Raw genomic sequence first — 17,854 nt, 5'->3', positions numbered from 1 at the left:
ATGTGATGGGGGGCTGAGGGAGGGGAGGAGGTATATGTGATGGGGGGCTGAGGGAGGGGAGGAGGTATATGTGATGGGGGGCTGAGGGAGGGGAGGAGGTATATGTGATGGGGGGCTGAGCGAGGGGAGGAGGTATATGTGATGTGGGGCTGAGCGAGGGGAGGAGGTATATGTGATGTGGGGCTGAGTGAGGGGAAGAGGTATATGTGATGTGGGGCTGAGCGAGGGGAGGAGGTATATGTGATGTGGGGCTGAGCGAGGGGAGGAGGTATATGTGATATGGGGCTGAGCGAGGGGCGGTATATGTGATGTGGGGCTGAGTGAGGGGAAGAGGTATATGTGATGTGGGGCTGAGCGAGGGGAGGAGGTATATGTGATGTGGGGCTGAGTGAGGGGAAGAGGTATATGTGATGTGGGGCTGAGCGAGGGGAGGAGGTATATGTGATGTGGGGCTGAGGGAGGGGAGGAGGTATATGTGATATGGGGCTGAGCGAGGGGAGGAGGTATATGTGATGTGGGGCTGAGCGAGGGGAGGAGGTATGTGTGATATGGGGCTGAGCGAGGGGCGGTATATGTGATGTGGGGCTGAGTGAGGGGAAGAGGTATATGTGATGTGGGGCTGAGCGAGGGGAGGAGGTATATGTGATGTGGGGCTGAGGGAGGGGAGGAGGTATATGTGATATGGGGCTGAGGGAGGGGAGGAGGTATATGTGATGTGGGGCTGAGCGAGGGGAGGAGGTATATGTGATGTGGGGCTGAGGGAGGGGAGGAGGTATATGTGATGTGGGGCTGAGGGAGGGGAGGAGGTATATGTGATGGGTTAGTTCTATATCGGAGGGGCTGAAGGGACCTTGTGACGTATTGAGGGGAGGAGCTACGTCACCAGGGGGAGGAGCTACGGGCGAACAGGGTACCCGAAAAGTACCCTCGCGGGCTCGCTTCGCTCGCCACGCTTCGGGCACGGTGGCTCGCTCCGCTCCGCTCACCACCTAATTACTAAAGGTAATAGTTGGTGGCGTGGATAGTAGAGGAACTATCCCGCTGGCCTAGCTCCTCCCCCTTGCGTCGTAACTCCTCCCCCTTACGGAAAAGGTCCCTTAGCCCACTTGATTCTAGCATCTACCTTAAACATATCCTGCTGCATTATACTTCTATAGGCCAGGGTGATATTGCTAGGTAATGGAAATTGAAACATTATTGCATAGTATCTCATTCTGATGTACTTATTTTGGTTTTGAATTGTATGGACCCAGTTGTTATCGTTGTCTATGTGGTATGCGTGTTTATTTGTGTAAGGTAATTTACTGCCTGGCTTTCTAGGGGGTGGGGAGTGGTTGTAGATCCAATTATTGAACTTGCATGCAGTATCTACTTAAGTTCTATTCTGTTGGCTGTGCATTTATCTAAGTGTGATAAAATTGACACATAGCAGCGTTCAATCGAAGTGAAAACAGAAGGACACAGTCTAACAATACATAGAAAACTGAAGAACTAATAACAGATGTGACTTACCCTTCATATCACTCACCTCCAGATTGTTACATCTGACTAAAGTGCACGGAACTACCATCCATTTTACCAACAAATACTTGTATCTGTATTTTTGTAAAAAAAAATGTTTTTATGCACAGCTGCACCAATGCAATGTTCCCAACAAACACTTAAAAAAACCTTACAGAAATACCATTGCTTTCTAACCCTTTCACAATCCTTACATTTCTTACAGTCCAAATACGTTTCTGCACCCACTTTACCTACGCATTAATGAACGAGATACCGTTCATATCTTTCAGTGTGGAGGCACCAGCAATGAACGATGCGCGGCCCCGCGCTCGTTCATCGCTGGTGCCCCGTCGGCTGTGCATGCAGGCCAATATGGACGATCTCGTCCATATTTGCCTGCACTCCTATGGAGCCGTGTGATGGGGGAGTGAAGAAACTTCACTGCCCCGCCGGGTCGCCCATCGGCCGTATCCGCAGTCGGGCAGCTCGGCGGCGGATCGTTAAATGTGTAGGGCTCTTAAATCTACACCCATTGAGCCTACACTGCTTTTCTCACCTGCATTTCTGGAATTCTTCTGCTCTGATTCCCTTACAGCAGTGTTTCCCAACCTCTGTCCTCAAGGCACACTAACAGTGCAGGTTTTAGTGATATCCAGGCTTGAACACAGGTGACTTAATTAGTATCTCAGTTATTTTAATTTAACCATCTGTGCTGATGCCTGGATATCCCTAAAACCTGCACTGTTGGTGTGCCTTGAGGACCGCGGTTGGGAATGCCTGCCTTACAGTCTCCACTCCTAGTTCCAGTTTCCCTCAACCCACTTACCTACTTAACACTATGTCCAGGCTTTCTACTCACTCATTGTCTACCTAATCATGTATCTTGCCCCCTGTTCACACCTTTATCCCCCCCCCCCCCCCTCTCTGCCCCAGTCTCCTACACCACCTCCTCTGTGTCCCCTCCAACCCTCTTTCCTTTCCCCCTCCTTTCCTGTTACCGCACTTTCATTCACCTCTGCCCCATGGTCCTCTGCTACCCCACCACTCAGCCCTGCTCCCTCTCTCCCTTCCCTGTCACCTCCCCACACCCCCATCCGCATCACACTGAACTCCCCCCCCCCCCCCCCCCCCCCCCCCCCCCCCCGTCCACCTCCTGCAGCTTCCCCTCCTAGCTCAGGCACCCGCGCCATCACTACTCTCTCATCATCCCTGCCCTCAAGGTTAATCTCTCCTCATCGCTACAGCAACCCTGATAATCTCATTCACATCTCTCCCACACGCTCACACCCCCTATCCTGTGCCCTCTGGAATGCCAGATCTGTCTGTAACACACTGGTCCCCACTCATGACCTTTACATTTCCAACTCCCTGCACCTACTAGCCATTACTGAAACTTGGATTACGCCCTTTGACACTACTTCTCCTGCTGCTCTCTCTGCTGGGGGCCTCACATTCACACACACACACACACACACACTCTCCCCCCTGACCTGGGTGGTGGCCATGGGGGTGGTGTTGAGGTCCTTTTACCTTCCAGTTACTCCTACCAACTCATATCACCAGAACCATCCCTTACATTCTCTACAGTTGAGGTCCATGCTATACGCCTCTTCCAACCAGTCCATCTTTGGATTGCCAAAGTCCAGCATTGCCTCCAAATTCATCGACAACTTTGCTTCCTGGCTTCCTCTCTTCTGACATTCCCTCCATTATTCTAGGTGATTTCAACATCCATATTGATATCCCCACACAATCCCCTGCCTCTAAACTCCTTAACCTCACCTCTTCACTTGGTCTCTCCCAGTGGACCTCCTCACCCTCCCATGTGAATGGGAGCTCACTGGATCTGGTCTTCTCACGTGATATTTCTGATTTTTCCAACTCCCCATTTCCCCTCGCTGACCACCACCTGCTCTCCTTTAACCGATCTCTCTCTGCTTCCCCATCTCTACCTCCTAAGGCTACCCATCACCAAACGTAACATTGAGGCTATTGACACCACATTCCTTTCCTCCCTGTCTGACTCCCTTCTCTCTCCTATTCTCTCTCTCTCTCTCTCATGCCCTGAACAAGCCACTTCCATATACAATGCATCCCTTACTTCTGCTCTTGACTCTGTTGCTCCACCAACCACTATTCACCCTCGCAAATTACCACCTCAACCCTGACACACCAAATGCACCAGATATCTGCAAAAATGCTCACGTACTGCCGAACGACACTGGAGGAAATCACGCTCTAAGGCAGACTTCCTCCATTTCAAACTTATCTTCTCATCCTTCATCATACTTCAAGAACCGCATCTCCTCCCAGTCTTCTAACCCCTGGCGCCTCTTTGCCACTCTCAACTCACTCCTCTGCCCACCTCCACCTCATCTCCCTTCCTCACTCTCTGCTCTTGACTTTGCCACTTACTTCACTTCCAAACTTGACTCCATATGTCAGGACATCACGCCAGACCATCAGCAACCAGACTCCTCCCATCCCTTACCACCCATCCATCTAACCAACTCTGACCTCTTTCTCCCATGCATCTGGTGACGAAGTCATGGCCCTCATTCGTTCCTGTCACCTCACCATCTCCCCACTTGACCCTATCCCCTCCTGCCTCCTCCGCTACCTCTCTCCTTTTGCCTGTTCCCATCTTTCCCACCTTCTCAATCTCTTCCTCTCATCAGGCACTGTCCCCTCTGCCTTCAAGCATGCACTCATTTCTCCTATTCTTAGAAAACCTACCCTTGATCCAAACACTCTCTCCAGCTACCGTCCCATCTCTCTCCTCCTGCTGGACCCATTCCAGTCTGACTTCCGTCCTCTCTATTCCACTGAAACTGCCCTTACAAAAGTCTGCAATAACATCCATGCTGCTAAATCTAAGGGCCATGACTCACTACTTATTCTTCTTGATCTCTGCTGCTTTTGACACTGTGACCACCCTCTCCTTCTGCAAATCCTTCACTCCATTGGTCTGCATGATACTGCCCTCTCTTGGCTATCTTCCTACCTCTCTGACCATTCATTCTCTGTCTCCTCTCATGACTCCACATCCCCCTCACTTCCACTAACGGTAGGTGTACCCCAAGGTTCTGTCCTCAGTCCTCTCCTTTTCTCTCGATACATCCTCACTAGGGGGCAGATTTATTAAGCTTGGTGAAGTGATAAAGTGGAAGGTGATAAAGGACCAGCCACTCAGCTCCGAACTGTCATTTTTCAAACCCAGCCTGTAACATGGAAGTTAGGAGCTGATTGGCTGGTCCTTTATCACCTTCCACTTTATCACTTCACCAAGCTTAATAAATCTGCCCCTCGGTGAGCTAATTAGTTCTTTTTGATTTCCAATATCATCTCTATGCTGATGACACATATTTATTTTTCCTCTCCGGATCTCTCCCCCGCTCTCCTCACTCGTATCTCCAGCTGTCTCTCTGATATCTCTGTTTGGATGTCCCAGCGCTTTCTTAAACTCAACATGTCTAAGACCGAGCTGATCATCTTCCCACCCTCCTGCATAACCTCAGCTCCCACAATCTCATTATCTGTAGATGGCACGACTATCTCCTCTAGCCTCCAAGTGCGCTGTCTTGGAGTAATCCTTGACTCCTCCCTCTCCTTCAAACCACACATTCAGCACCTCCCACAAACCTGCTGTGTTCATCTAATAAAATATTTCCAGGATCAGACCCTTTCATACACAGGATGCTACTAAGACCCTCATCAACTCACTGGTCATCTCCAGACTGGACTACTGTAATCTCCTCCTGACTGGCCTCCCCCCAAAATACTTCTCTCCACTTCAATCTATCCTCAATGCTGCTGCCCGACTAATTTTCCTCACCAAACGCACTAGATCCACCTCCCCTCTCTTACAAGCCCTTCCCTGGCTTCCCTTCCCTATCAGAATCCATTTCAAGCTTCTCGCACTCACTTACAAAGCCCTCACCCACTCCTCTCCCATTTACATCTCTGACCTTATTTCCCTTTACACTCCCATCCGTCTTCTTCGATCTGGTAATGCACGCCGTCTCTCCTGCCTACTGATTACTTCCTCCCACTCCAACCTCCAAGACTTTTCACTTGCTACTCCATTTCTCTGGAATTCCCTACCTCTCCCCCTCAGACTCTCCACAAAACTTCAAACGGGCTCCCAAGTCCCACTTCACCAAACCCAGCCAAATCTCATCCTAACACTCTGTTCCACGCTCTCTATGTACCACGTCTGTGTCGCCCCTGTTTGCCTACCCCTCATGAGCAAGGCTCTCTTCCCTCATGTGCTTATCCTTTTTCTTTTTCATCCACTAGGGGTCACTGGAGTACTCTTGGGATATGGACGGTTTCCGTAGGAACAAGGCACTGAATATTAAAATTTAGAACTCTCCTCCCCTCCATATCCCAGAGTACCTCAGTGTTTTTTCTGTGCTTCTCGTAGCAACAGGGCTTGTGTGGAGCTTAACCACACTACGTTGAATATTTTTTTTTTTTTTTTCTACTTTTACATTTTTTGCTCACAGCACATCCCTTCCCAGTTTCTGTAAAAACTTGGGTCCGGGATAGTGCCGCTGCACGGAGCAGCGCATGGCGTGTCGGTCCTCACAAAGAGCACCCTCACAGCCACAGGCAGCTCATTCCCTGACTGCTGCTACAGCTGGACGGAGCTTACAGATAGAAGCCCCGTCACAGCCTTCGCCTCTGGAGTCAGGTATGCTTGGGGTACGGGGCGGTCAGCGCACGCTGCCGCCCCGCTGTGTGGGGACACTGTTCACTGGCGCCACTCTCACTGCACCCGCACCCGCCTCTCCTGACAGGCCGCCCCGGCAACCGCTCCGAGCAGCGCCGCCTCCACCGCTGAGACCCGCCGGCCGCCGCGCTCACCCGCCGGCCGCCGCTCACACCCGCAGGCCGCCGCTGTAGGACCGCGCTCCATTATAGCGCTCCCTGCACCCTGATTGCGCTGGGAGTGAGATACCCGCGCCCCGGTAATTCCCGCTCAGACAGCGGTCCACGGGGGAGGGAGCAGAAGGGGGGGGGGGATGACATTAGCGGAGGGCTGCATAAGGGGGGTGACATTGATGAAATAGGCTGTTAAGCCTATATTACAGGGTTGGCTGCACTTGTTACATATACCCTGCACTGAGAGGCATGGTGGCCATTTTAATCTTGCTTCCTGTCTTCCAGTTTGTGATTCCAGAACGTTCCTGTACTACATCTCTACTCCACCGGAAGGCGCAGGGGTGTTGGTGGGAATTTGGGATCAGTTTCATATAGTACTGGCCACGTGCACTACACTTTGCCAGATATATATATATATAACACCTTAGAACGATTTACTGAGTCGTGCAGGTTGTCTGTCTTTGTATGTTGTATTGTCTGTCTGCATAATGAGTAAGGCACCGGCAAAACCAAAAAAGCACTGCCATGTCTGTGACAGTGTGTTACCGGATGGTTCTACCACATGCGCAGTATGTTTTGAGGATTCAGCTACGAATACAATCTCTGCTCCGCTGTCTAAGCCGGTTTCATCCCCGGACCCTCCATGGGCTATGCTAGCAGATGTCATGGCTGGATTGCAATCAGAATTGGCCGCCGCTCGACAGGAGCGGCAAGATCTGAGTCTAGGGTGAGACCGCTAGGACTACCGGAGGGGTCTCAGCCTTGCCAACAGTCTAAGTCCATTTTGGGTAGCAGGGATAAATTTACTTTGTCTTATGATTTACCAGTTTCTGCTATGTTACAGTCTGATGATTCTATGCCAGACCTCACTGCGCAAGATGACGGTGAGGAGGGTGAAGTAGACCAGCAGTCCGATAGTGAAGATTTTGACAGCCCAGGCATTGATAATCTCATCAGAGCGGTGCGTCAGTCTCTGCGGTTTACAGAATCTGAGGAGCCTCTGACAAATGATGAAGTCGTCTTTGCTAAACGACAGAGGACTCCGATGTGTTTTCCGGTTTCGGAATCTCTTAATAAGATGTTACTGGAAACACGAAAGAATCCGGATAAACGGTTTTCTATACCTCGCAGATTTAAGTCTAGTTACCCGTTTCCGGAGTCTGTGACAGCTACTTGGGAGAATCCGCCATTGGTGGATTCGTCTGTATCTAAACTTACAAAGAAATTAACCATACCAGTACCAACGGCTACTACGCTTAAAGACCCTTCAGACCGTAAAATTGAAGCTATGCTAAAATCCATGTATATAGCAGCAGGAGTGTTGCTTAGACCTGGGTTGGTTGGCATTTGGGTAACTAAGGCGCTCATGGTATGGATAACAGAACTCAAGTCTGCCCTACATGACGATCACCTTATACTTCTCGCTGATCAAATCTGGGAAGCTGTTGATTATCTATGTACAGCTTCTACTGACGTCTGTCAGCTCACTTCTCGCCTTTCATCGTCGCTAGTTGCAGCACGACGAGCACTCTGGCTGTGCTCTTGGCAAGCGGAGGTCAAAAGAGGTATAGAGGCGTTGCCTTACGGTGGCGAGAAGCTGTTTGGTCCTGAATTGGACAAATGGATTGCTGAGGCCACGGGTGGTAAGTCTGTTTTCTTACCATTGCCTCCTACGGCGCCTAGGCGGAAATACTCGGGCCCGGGGTTCAAATCCTTTCGGCCTCAGCCCTTTCGAGGCCGTGGTAGGGGACCAGCCACGGCCGGTAGACGAGGTCGAGGGCGTGGTTTCCAACAAACCAACGCCAGTCTTCAAGACGCTAAGGTCACCGACAAGCCAGTGGCATGACGGACTCCCAGCCCATCTTGGATCTCCAGTTGTGGGAGCACGCTTTCAGACGTTCCATTTGGTGTGGTTCCAGACGTCCACAGATGGGTGGATCCGCAATTTAGTGCTCAAAGGTTACAAAATAGTTCGACTGTCTCCCGCCACTGCGGTTTTTCAAGACAGGACTGCCTGTGTCGGACGACAAACGGGCGGTTCTGCAACATGCCATTCAGTCTCTGCTGGAGTCAGCAGTTTTGATTTCGGTCCCTGTACACCAACAGGGGCAGGGTTATTATTCCAGTCTGTTTGTGGTACCAAAGCCGGATGGCTCGGTCAGGCCAATATTGAACTTAAAGGGCCTCAATCAGTACATCACTTACTACAGATTCAAGATGGAATCTCTGATGTCGGTAATTGCAGGTTTAGAGCCACAGGAATTCATGATTGCGCTGGATCTCAAAGATGCGTATTTACACATTCCGATTTGGCCACCTCATCAGAGGTTCTTGCGGTTTGCAATCCGGCAGAACCATTACCAGTTTCAGGCTCTACCGTTTGGCCTCTCGTCAGCGCCTCGGGTATTCACCAAAGTGATGTCTGTGATGATAGCTCATCTCAGATCCCTGGGAGTGATAATAGTTCCGTACTTGGACGATCTGCTCATCAAAGCTCTGTCTCAACAGATGCTCCTCCAACATGCGTTGCTAACTTACGATGTCCTAGTTCAGCACGGTTGGATTGTCAACTTCAAGAAATCACATCTGATTCCGTCTCAACGACTGCAATTCCTAGGTATGATTCTCGATACGGTAAATCAAAGAATTTACCTACCAGAACAGAAAGTACAGATCATTCGTCATCTGGTTCGATTGGTGCTCAAGCCACGCACAGTCTCTGTACATTTGTGCATTTGCCTCTTAGGCACAATGGTGGCGGCTTTCGAAGCGCTTTAGTTCGGGAGACTTCACTCACGTCCTTTTCAACTGGATGTGCTCGCACAGTGGTCGGGCTCGCATCTGCAGATTCACCACAGAGTGAGGTTGTCGCCACGGGCCAGGATATCTCTACTCTGGTGGCTCAATGTACACAATCTGACCGCAGGGAAACGGTTCGGCGCCTGGAATTGGTTAATTCTAACGACGGACGCGAGTTTCAGAGGTTGGGGAGCTGTAGTTCAAAATTGTCAGCTCCAGGGTCTCTGGGCGGCTCACGAAAGATTGCTGTCTATAAATGTCCTGGAACTCCGGGCAATTTACGATGCGCTACGACAAGCAGTGCACATTCTTCGGTCTCAGCCTGTCCAGGTGCAGTCGGACAATGCGACGGCGGTCGCATACATCAACAAACTAGGAGGAATGAAAGCCGCATGGCAATGCGAGAAGTAGCTCGAATCCTCAATTGGGCCGAGCGTCACCAAGTGATGTTGTCGGCAGTGTTCATTCCGGGAGTGGACAACTGGGAGGCGGATTATCTCAGCCGTCGGGATTTTCATCCAGGAGAATGGGCATTACATCCAGAAGTGTTTCACATGTTGGCCCAGAGGTGGGGTTACCCTCAAGTGGACCTGATGGCATCTCGCCACAATCACCGAACGCCCCAGTATGTGTCCAGAACGCGAGATCCAAAGGCAGTGGCGGTGGATGCTCTCACCGTCGCGTGGCCGTACAGCCTCGTGGACCTGTTTCCACCGTTTCCGCTGCTCTCTGTTGCTAAAACGGATCAAAAGAGAGTCCGTCACAGTCATACTAGTGGCGCCTCATTGGCCTCGGAGAGCTTGGTTCTCGGATCTCCGAGGACTACTCGCAGACGAGCCTTGGCCGCTCCCACTTCGTCCGGACCTGTTACAACAGGGACCGTTCCTTTACCCCGATTTAGCGTGGCTGCGTTTGACGGGTAAATCCTTTTCTTTGAATCCATAGGGGGCACTGGACGCCCACCCAGAGCAGTTTTACCTAGTTTGCGGTAAGTTCAGGGAATCGTATGGTAACGCATTCTCACCGACTGGTTCAAGCTTCAAGTTCTATCGGTTATTGTGCCAACTGTTTAGTTGTCAGTCACGTTATGTGTCAACTTTATTGCTGTCCGTTCTGTTATATGTAATTCTCCATTGTCAGAGGATGCTGGGGACTCCGTAAGGACCATGGGATAGACGGGCTCCGCAGGAGATAGGGCACTTTAAGAAAGACTTTGGATTCTGGGTGTGTACTGGCTCCTCCCTCTATGTCCCTCCTCCAGACCTCAGTTTTACACTGTACCCAGAGCGAGATGGGTGCACTGCAGGGAGCTCCCCTGAGTTCTCTGCCTAGAAAGCATTTTTGTTTGGATTTTTTCTACATTTTTTCAGGGAGCACTGCTGGCAACAGACTCCCTGCATCGAGGGACTGAGGAGAGAGGGGCAGACCTTCTTAATTGATAGGCTCTGCTTCCTCGGCTACTGGACACCATTAGCTCCAGAGGGGGTGAACACAGGTTCTTACTGGGCGTCCACCCCCAGAGCCGCGCCGCCGTTCTCCTCACAGAGCCAGAAGAAACGAAGTCAGAAGACGTCTCAGGCGGCAGAAGCCTTCAGAGCTTCACTGAGGTAACGCACAGCACCGCAGCTGTGCGTCATTGCTCCCATACACCTCACATACTCCGGTCACTGTAAGGGTGCAGGGCGCAGGGGGGGCGCCCTGGGCAGCAATATAACACCTCTCATGGCAAAAGACAATATACATGTACAGGTGGGCACTGTACATGCATATAAAAGAGCCCCCGCCATTTTTCAATAACTTTGAGCGGGACAGAAGCCCGCCGCCGAGGGGGCGGGGCTTCTCCCTCAGCACTCACCAGCGCCATTTTTCTCTCCACAGAACGCTGAGAGGAAGCTCCCTGGACTCTCTCCTGCTTACACACGGTGAAGGAGTGTTTAAAAGAGAGGGGGGGGGGGGCACATAATTGGCGGATAAGATATTATACAGCGCTGCTGGGGAAAAACATTTTGTGTTGGTCTCCAGGGTCATTGCGCTGGGGTGTGTGCTGGCATACTCTCTCTCTGTCTCTCCAAAGGGCCTTAAAGGGGATACTGTCTTCAGAAAAGTTTCCCTGTGTGTGTGTGAAGTGTCTGTATGTGTGTGTCGACATGTTTGACGAGGTAGGCTCGCTTAATGTGGAGGGGGAGTGTTTGAATGTCAGGTCGCTGTCGGCAACGTCGACACCGGACTGGGTGGATATGCTGAATGTCTTAAATGCAAATGTGAATCTCCTGCATAAAAGGTTAGACAAGGCTGAAGCTAGGGATCAGTCAGGTAGCCAGACCGTGCCTGTCCCTGTGGCGCCAGGACCTTCAGGGTCTCAAAAGCACGCCATATCCCAGGTCGCTGACAGATACCGACACAGATACTGACTCTAGTGTCGACTATGAGGATGCAAAATTAGATCCGAAGGTGGCAAAGGGTATTCGATACATGATTATGGCCATAAAAGAGGTTTTGCATATCACTGAGGAACCCCCTGTCCCTGACACGAGGGTTCACATGTATAAAGGGAAAAAGCCTGAGGTCACGTTTCCGTCCTCATTTGAGCTAAGCGAATTGTGCGAAAAGGCTTGAGAGTCTCCGGATAGGAGACTACATGTTCCCAAAAGGATTCTTTTGACGTATCCTTTTCCGCAGAAGGATAGGATACAATGGGAATATTAGCCTAAAGTAGACAAGGCACTGACACGCTTATCCAAGAAGGTGGCACTGCCTTCTCCGGATACTGCTTCCCTCAAGGATCCTGCTGATCGCAAGCAGGAAATTACCATGAAGCACATTTACACACATTCAGGAACTATCGTTAGACCAGCCATGGCGTCGGCCTGGGTTTGTAGTGCTGTCGTGGCATGGGCAGAATCCTTATCTACGGAATTTGACACCTTAGATAGGGATACCATTCTAATGACCATTGAGCATATCAAAGATGCTGCCTTGTATATGAGGGATGCTCAGAGAGACATTTGTTTTCTAAGCTCCAGAATAAACGCTATGTCTATTTCTGCTAGGCGACTCTTGTGGACCCGACAGTGGACGGGAGATGCCGACTCAAAGCGGCATATGGAGTCATTGCCTTACAAGGCGGAGGAGTTGTTTGGAGAAGGCCTCTCGGACCTTGTCTCTACTGCTACGGCCGGTAAATCGAATTTTTTGCCTTATGTTCCCCCGCAGCATGCTAAGAAGGTACCGCATTATCAAATGCAGTCCTTTCGTTCCAATAAAAGCAAGAAGGTACGAGGATCGTCCTTTGTTGCCAGAGGTAAAGGCAAAGGATAAAAGCTGCACTCTGCTAGTTCCCAAGAGCAGAAGTCCTCCCCTACTTCCACAAAGTCCACCGCATGACGCTGGGGCTTTCCCGAGGGGGGGGGGGGGGGGGGGGGGGGGGGTCAGATCAAGTGGGGGCACGTCTTCGTCTTTTCAGCCACGTCTGGGTTCTCTCACAGGTGGATCCCTGGGCAATAGAGATTGTTTCCCAGGGATACAGACTGGAATTCGAAGACATGCCTCCTCGCCGGTTTTTCAAATCGGCTCGGCCGGCTTCCCTGTCGGAGAGGGAGCTGGTGTTAGCTGCAATTCACAAATTGTACATTCAACAGGTGATAGTCGTAGTTCCTCGTCTGCAGCAAGGAGAGGGTTATTATTCATCCCTGTTTGTGGTACCGAAACCGGACGGTTCGGTCAGACCCATTTTAAATCTGAAATCTCTGAACCTGTACTTGAAGAGGTTCAAGTTCAAGATGGAATCGCTCAGAGCGGTCATCGCCTGGAGGGAGGGGATTCGATGGTGTCCCTGGACATAAAGGATGCGTACCTTCATGTTCTGATTTTCCCTCCTCACCAGGCGTTCCTGAGATTTGCAGTACAGGACTGTCGCTACCAATTTCAGACGTTGCCGTTTGGTCTTTCCACGGCCCCGAGAATTTTCACCAAGGTAATGGAGGAAATGATGGTGCTCCTGCGCAGGTAGGGCGTCACAATTATCCCGTACTTGGACGATCTCCTCATACAGGCGAGATCTCGGGAGAAGTTGCTGGACATCGTGTCTCTGTCCGGGAAGGCGTTGCAGAGGCACGGCTGGATTCTCAATTTACCGAAATCCCAGCTAGTCCCTGCAACACGTCTGGCCTTTTTGGGCCTGATTCTAGACACAGACCAAAAAAGAGTTTTTCTTCCAGTGGAGAAGGCTCGGGAGCTCGTAGCTCTGGTCAGGAACCTATTGAAGCCAAAAAAGGTTTCAGTGCACATTAGTGTCCTGGAGTTGAGGGCCATATACAACGCCCTATGCCAAGCGGAGGAATGGCTTCGGAACAAACCGGTTCTGATTCAGTCAGACAATGTCACGGCAGTGGCTCATGTAAACCGCCAAGGCGGCACAAGGAGCAGAGTGGCCATGGCAGAGGCGACCAGGATTTTACGCTGGGCGGAAGGCCATGTAAGCGCACTATCAGCAGTGTTCATCCCGGGGGTGGACAACTGGGAGGCGGACTTCCTCAGCAGGCACGACCTGCATCCGGGTGAGTGGGGACTTCATCAAGAAGTCTTCACACAGATCACGGATCGGTGGGGACTGCCTCAGATAGACATGATGGCGTCCCGCCTCAACAAAAAGCTAAAGAGGTATTGCGCCAGGTCAAGAGACCCTCAGGCGGTTGCGGTAGATGCTCTGGTGACACCTTGGGTGTTCAGATCGGTCTATGTGTTAACTCCTCTACCTCTCATACCCAAGGTGTTGAGGATAATAAGAATAAGAAGGGTCAGAACAATCCTCATTGTTCCAGATTGGCCAAGGAGGACTTGGTATCCGGATCTGCAAGAGTTGCTCACAGAAGATCTGTAGCCTCTTCCTCTAAAGCAGGACCTGCTGCAGCAGGGGCCCTGTCTGTTCCAAGACTTACCGCGGCTGCGTTTGACGGCATGGCGGTTGAACGCCGGATCCTAGCGGAAAAGGGAATTCCGGAGGAGGTCATTCCTACCCTGATCAAGGCTAGGAAGGACGTGACGTCGAAACATTATCACCGTATATGGCGAAAATATGTTTATTGGTGTGAGGCCAGAGCTGCTCCTACGGAGGAGTTCCAGTTGGGCCGTCTGCTTCACTTCCTTCAAACGGGAGTGAATTTGGGACTAAAATTAGGGTCCATAAAGGTTCAAATTTCGGCCTTATCCATTTTCTTTCAAAGAGAATTGGCTTCTCTTCCTGAAGTACAGACTTTTGTGAAGTGCGTGCTGCATATTCACCCTCCCTTTGTACCTCCGGTGGCGCCTTGGGACCTTAACGTGGTATTAAGTTTCCTCAAGTCACTTTGGTTTGAACCACTCAAAACAGTGGAGTTGAAATACCTCACTTGGAAAGTAGTCATGTTGTTGGCCTTAGCTTCTGCAAGGCGTGTTTCGGAATTAGCGGCTTTATCATATAAAAGCCCATACCTGATTTTTCACGTGGATAGGGCAGAGTTGAGGACTTGTCCTCAATTTCTGCCCAAGGTGGTCTCATCTTTTCATATGAACCAACCTATTGTCGTGCCTGTGGCTACACGGGACTTGGAGGATTCCGAGTCCCTGGATGTGGTCAGGGCTTTGAAGATTTATGTGACCAGAACAGCTAGGATCAGGAAGACTGAAGCTCTGTTTGTTCTGTATGCGGCCAACAAGGTTGGCGCTCCTGCTTCAAAGCAGACTATTGCTCGCTGGATCTGTAACACGATTCAGCAGGCGCATTCTTCGGCAGGATTGCCATTGCCTAAATCGGTTAAGGCCCATTCCACTAGGAAGTTGGGCTCTTCTTGGGCGGCTGCCCGAGGGGTCTCGGCACTACAACTGTTCCGAACTGCTACTTGGTCGGGGTCAAACACCTTTGCAAAGTTCTATAAGTTTGATACCCTGGCTGAGGAGGACCTTGTGTTTGCTCAATCAGTGCTGCAGTCATCCGCACTCTCCCGCCCGTTTGGGAGCTTTGGTATAATCCCCATGGTCCTTACGGAGTTCCCAGCATCCTCTAGGACGTTAGAGAAAATAAGATTTTACTTACCGGTAAATCTATTTCTCGTAGTCCGTAGTGGATGCTGGGCGCCCATCCCAAGTGTGGATTGTCTGCAATACTTGTATATAGTTATTGCTTACATAAGGATTATGTTATAGTTCATCGGGTTTGAACCGAGGCTATGTTATTGTTCATACTGTTAACTGGGTAAGTTTATCACAAGTTATACGGTGTGTTTGGTGTGGCTGGTATGAGTCTTACCCTTAGATTTACAAAAATCCTTTCCTCGTACTGTCCGTCTCCTCTGGGTACAGTTTCTCTAACTGAGGTCTGGAGGAGGGACATAGAGGGAGGAGCCAGTGTACACCCAGAATCCAAAGCTTTCTTAAAGTGCCCTATCTCCTGCGGAGCCCGTCTATCCCATGGTCCTTACGGAGTCCCCAGCATCCTCTACGGACTACGAGAAATAGATTTACCGGTAAGTAAAATCTTATTATTATTTTTTTTAAATTAGTCTGTTTCCTCCCCTCCCCCGAGTGGTCCGGCCCTTAAACCCTGGAGCTACAAGTCTGCGGTAAGCCCCGGGGCTAATTGAATCCCCCTGTAAGGCAGTGTGTGCGGATGGGGAGAGTCGGTGAGAGGAAGGAAAGATGGAGGGTGGTGAGATGGCAGTAGAAGGATGATATGATTTGGGCATTTTAGGCGGTGGGGTGCAGGAGTTAGAGGTAGACCGTAAGTGAGAGGTAAGAGCAGGCTTTACTACCTTTACCTTGTAAGAAAAACGGGGGAACGTTCGATTAGCGAAGCTTATTCCGCCGGCTTCTGATTATGTCTCTCTCCCTGGCACGTGTCCGGTCAGGAGCCAGCTGTTACGTCTCTGCTCCTGTGGTGCTTGTACCCGTTCCTGCAGTGCATGAGTATGGGTGAGGTCCGCACTGTGCAAGTGGCAGTGCCCCCCCTTCCATTGTATGTGATCTGTAAGCCAGAGGGAGTATGGTGTAGTGTGTGACAGTGTCTGCCCCCTATAAACCACGCGCAGTTCTCTGTGGAACACGGAGTGTACCGATCACCTGCCCTTGGAAGAGGCTGCTAATTTCGGGACTTGTATAATAATGCAGCCTATTTACAGATTTGTAGTGTTCCTTCTAGGCTGTTTCAGCAGGGTGCTGCACCCTGCCCATTTTGTCAAATGTGAAAAAGCACCCTGCGCTTATTCAGTGCACCCTGCAGGACCAGAAATCGCCCCCTTGTATACAGAATGCAACAGTCGTCTATTCCTTGCCCACCTCTGATATTGGAACACAATTTCTATCCTTAGCCAACTGGATGGCAGAGGAGGCACTGTAAATAACACCGCACTCTGATAAAGAGGGAAAGAACAGGGGAAGCAATGAGCATGTATTGCTTACACTATTTCCCTAGTAGAAGAACAGACTTATTTTGTACCTATATATATTTTAACCCTCTGCTTAACTTTTCATAAGGATTAGAACTACTTCAGCACTGGAAGAAACCTTCATTATCTACTTATGTATATGCTACAGCCGTTCTTTCAAGGAGACTGGACATATACAGTACTTTTCTCAGTACAGATGTTGGGTGTTATATGGGAGGTCCTATATGTATGGATGGTATGTGTATATGATACACTAAGGGGAAAATGTATGTATAACAACTATAGACATTTGCGCTATGCTTTGTGCGCAAAGTGTCACACCAAAAATGTGCCCTCCTCAGTGATCAGCACCCTGCCCTAAAAAGATCCTAAAGTGAACACTAATTTGTTTTAGGCAGAGCTGTAACGAGACATTTTGGTGCCCTGTGCCAGAAAGAGAATTGTGCCCCCCCCCCCCCTATATTAATGTGGTGCCCGTTGCTGGCGTTGAAACCTGCAGTGGGAGATGAGAAAAAAAGCCATGAAGAAGCGGTAAAAGGAGATGGCAGTATCGGCATAGTACTTTGGGGGGGGGGGGCTGGCTGTGGCCGGCTGCGGTCAGAGCTGAGATTCATGTGTGGACTATGGTTGTCACTCCAGTGCCGTGATGTTGGAGAGACAGATGATACTGCTGTGGTGGTAGCAGTAATTGAGCCTCCATAGTGTTCCGGTCGCACAATCCTAGTTACGGCCCTGCTCTTAGCACTGACATTACTGAGGCATCATTGCTAATTCCTAGGGTACAGTATAGATGGGCTACATTCTCCTGAATATTTGGCCCCCCCCACAATATGGCTGCCTCCATGTGTCATCTCCCTGGTTACCGGTCACACAGTGGGCAGCATGGCAGGTTATCTGCTATACGTGTGACGGCAGTGTGTGGCAGTGGCTGTGTAAGGGGTGAGCTCTTTTGCAGGGCACAGCAGCGATAAGCCGGAGTCACCTTGTGCAGCGTGAGGTCTCCTGTCAGCAGGTGACATTGTTGTAGTATGATAGTGCACTGCATAGGAACGTGCTGCACACAGAGTGAGAGTGCAGAATTATCAGCATGACTGGCAGGAGTCACCGTTATATTGTTTCTGTGCAGGGTAAATACTGGCTGCTTTATTTCTACACCGCAACTTAGTTTTCAGTTTGAACACACCCCACCCAAATCTGACTCTCTCTGCACATGTTATATCTGCCCCCCCCCCCCCCCCCCCCCCCTG

General features: G+C 50.5%; 1 protein-coding gene across 2 annotated transcripts in view; it reads left to right on the top strand.

The window, feature by feature from the left end:
• Positions 1 to 17,854, top strand: part of ADISSP (adipose secreted signaling protein) — a 148,226-nt gene that overhangs the window by 670 nt on the left and 129,702 nt on the right. The gene's annotated exons all lie outside the window — the stretch shown is intronic.

This window comes from Pseudophryne corroboree, chromosome 1 (assembly GCF_028390025.1).
Source record: "Pseudophryne corroboree isolate aPseCor3 chromosome 1, aPseCor3.hap2, whole genome shotgun sequence".
NCBI classification, from domain to species: domain Eukaryota; kingdom Metazoa; phylum Chordata; class Amphibia; order Anura; family Myobatrachidae; genus Pseudophryne; species Pseudophryne corroboree.
This window is presented reverse-complemented; position numbering and strand designations above follow the sequence as displayed.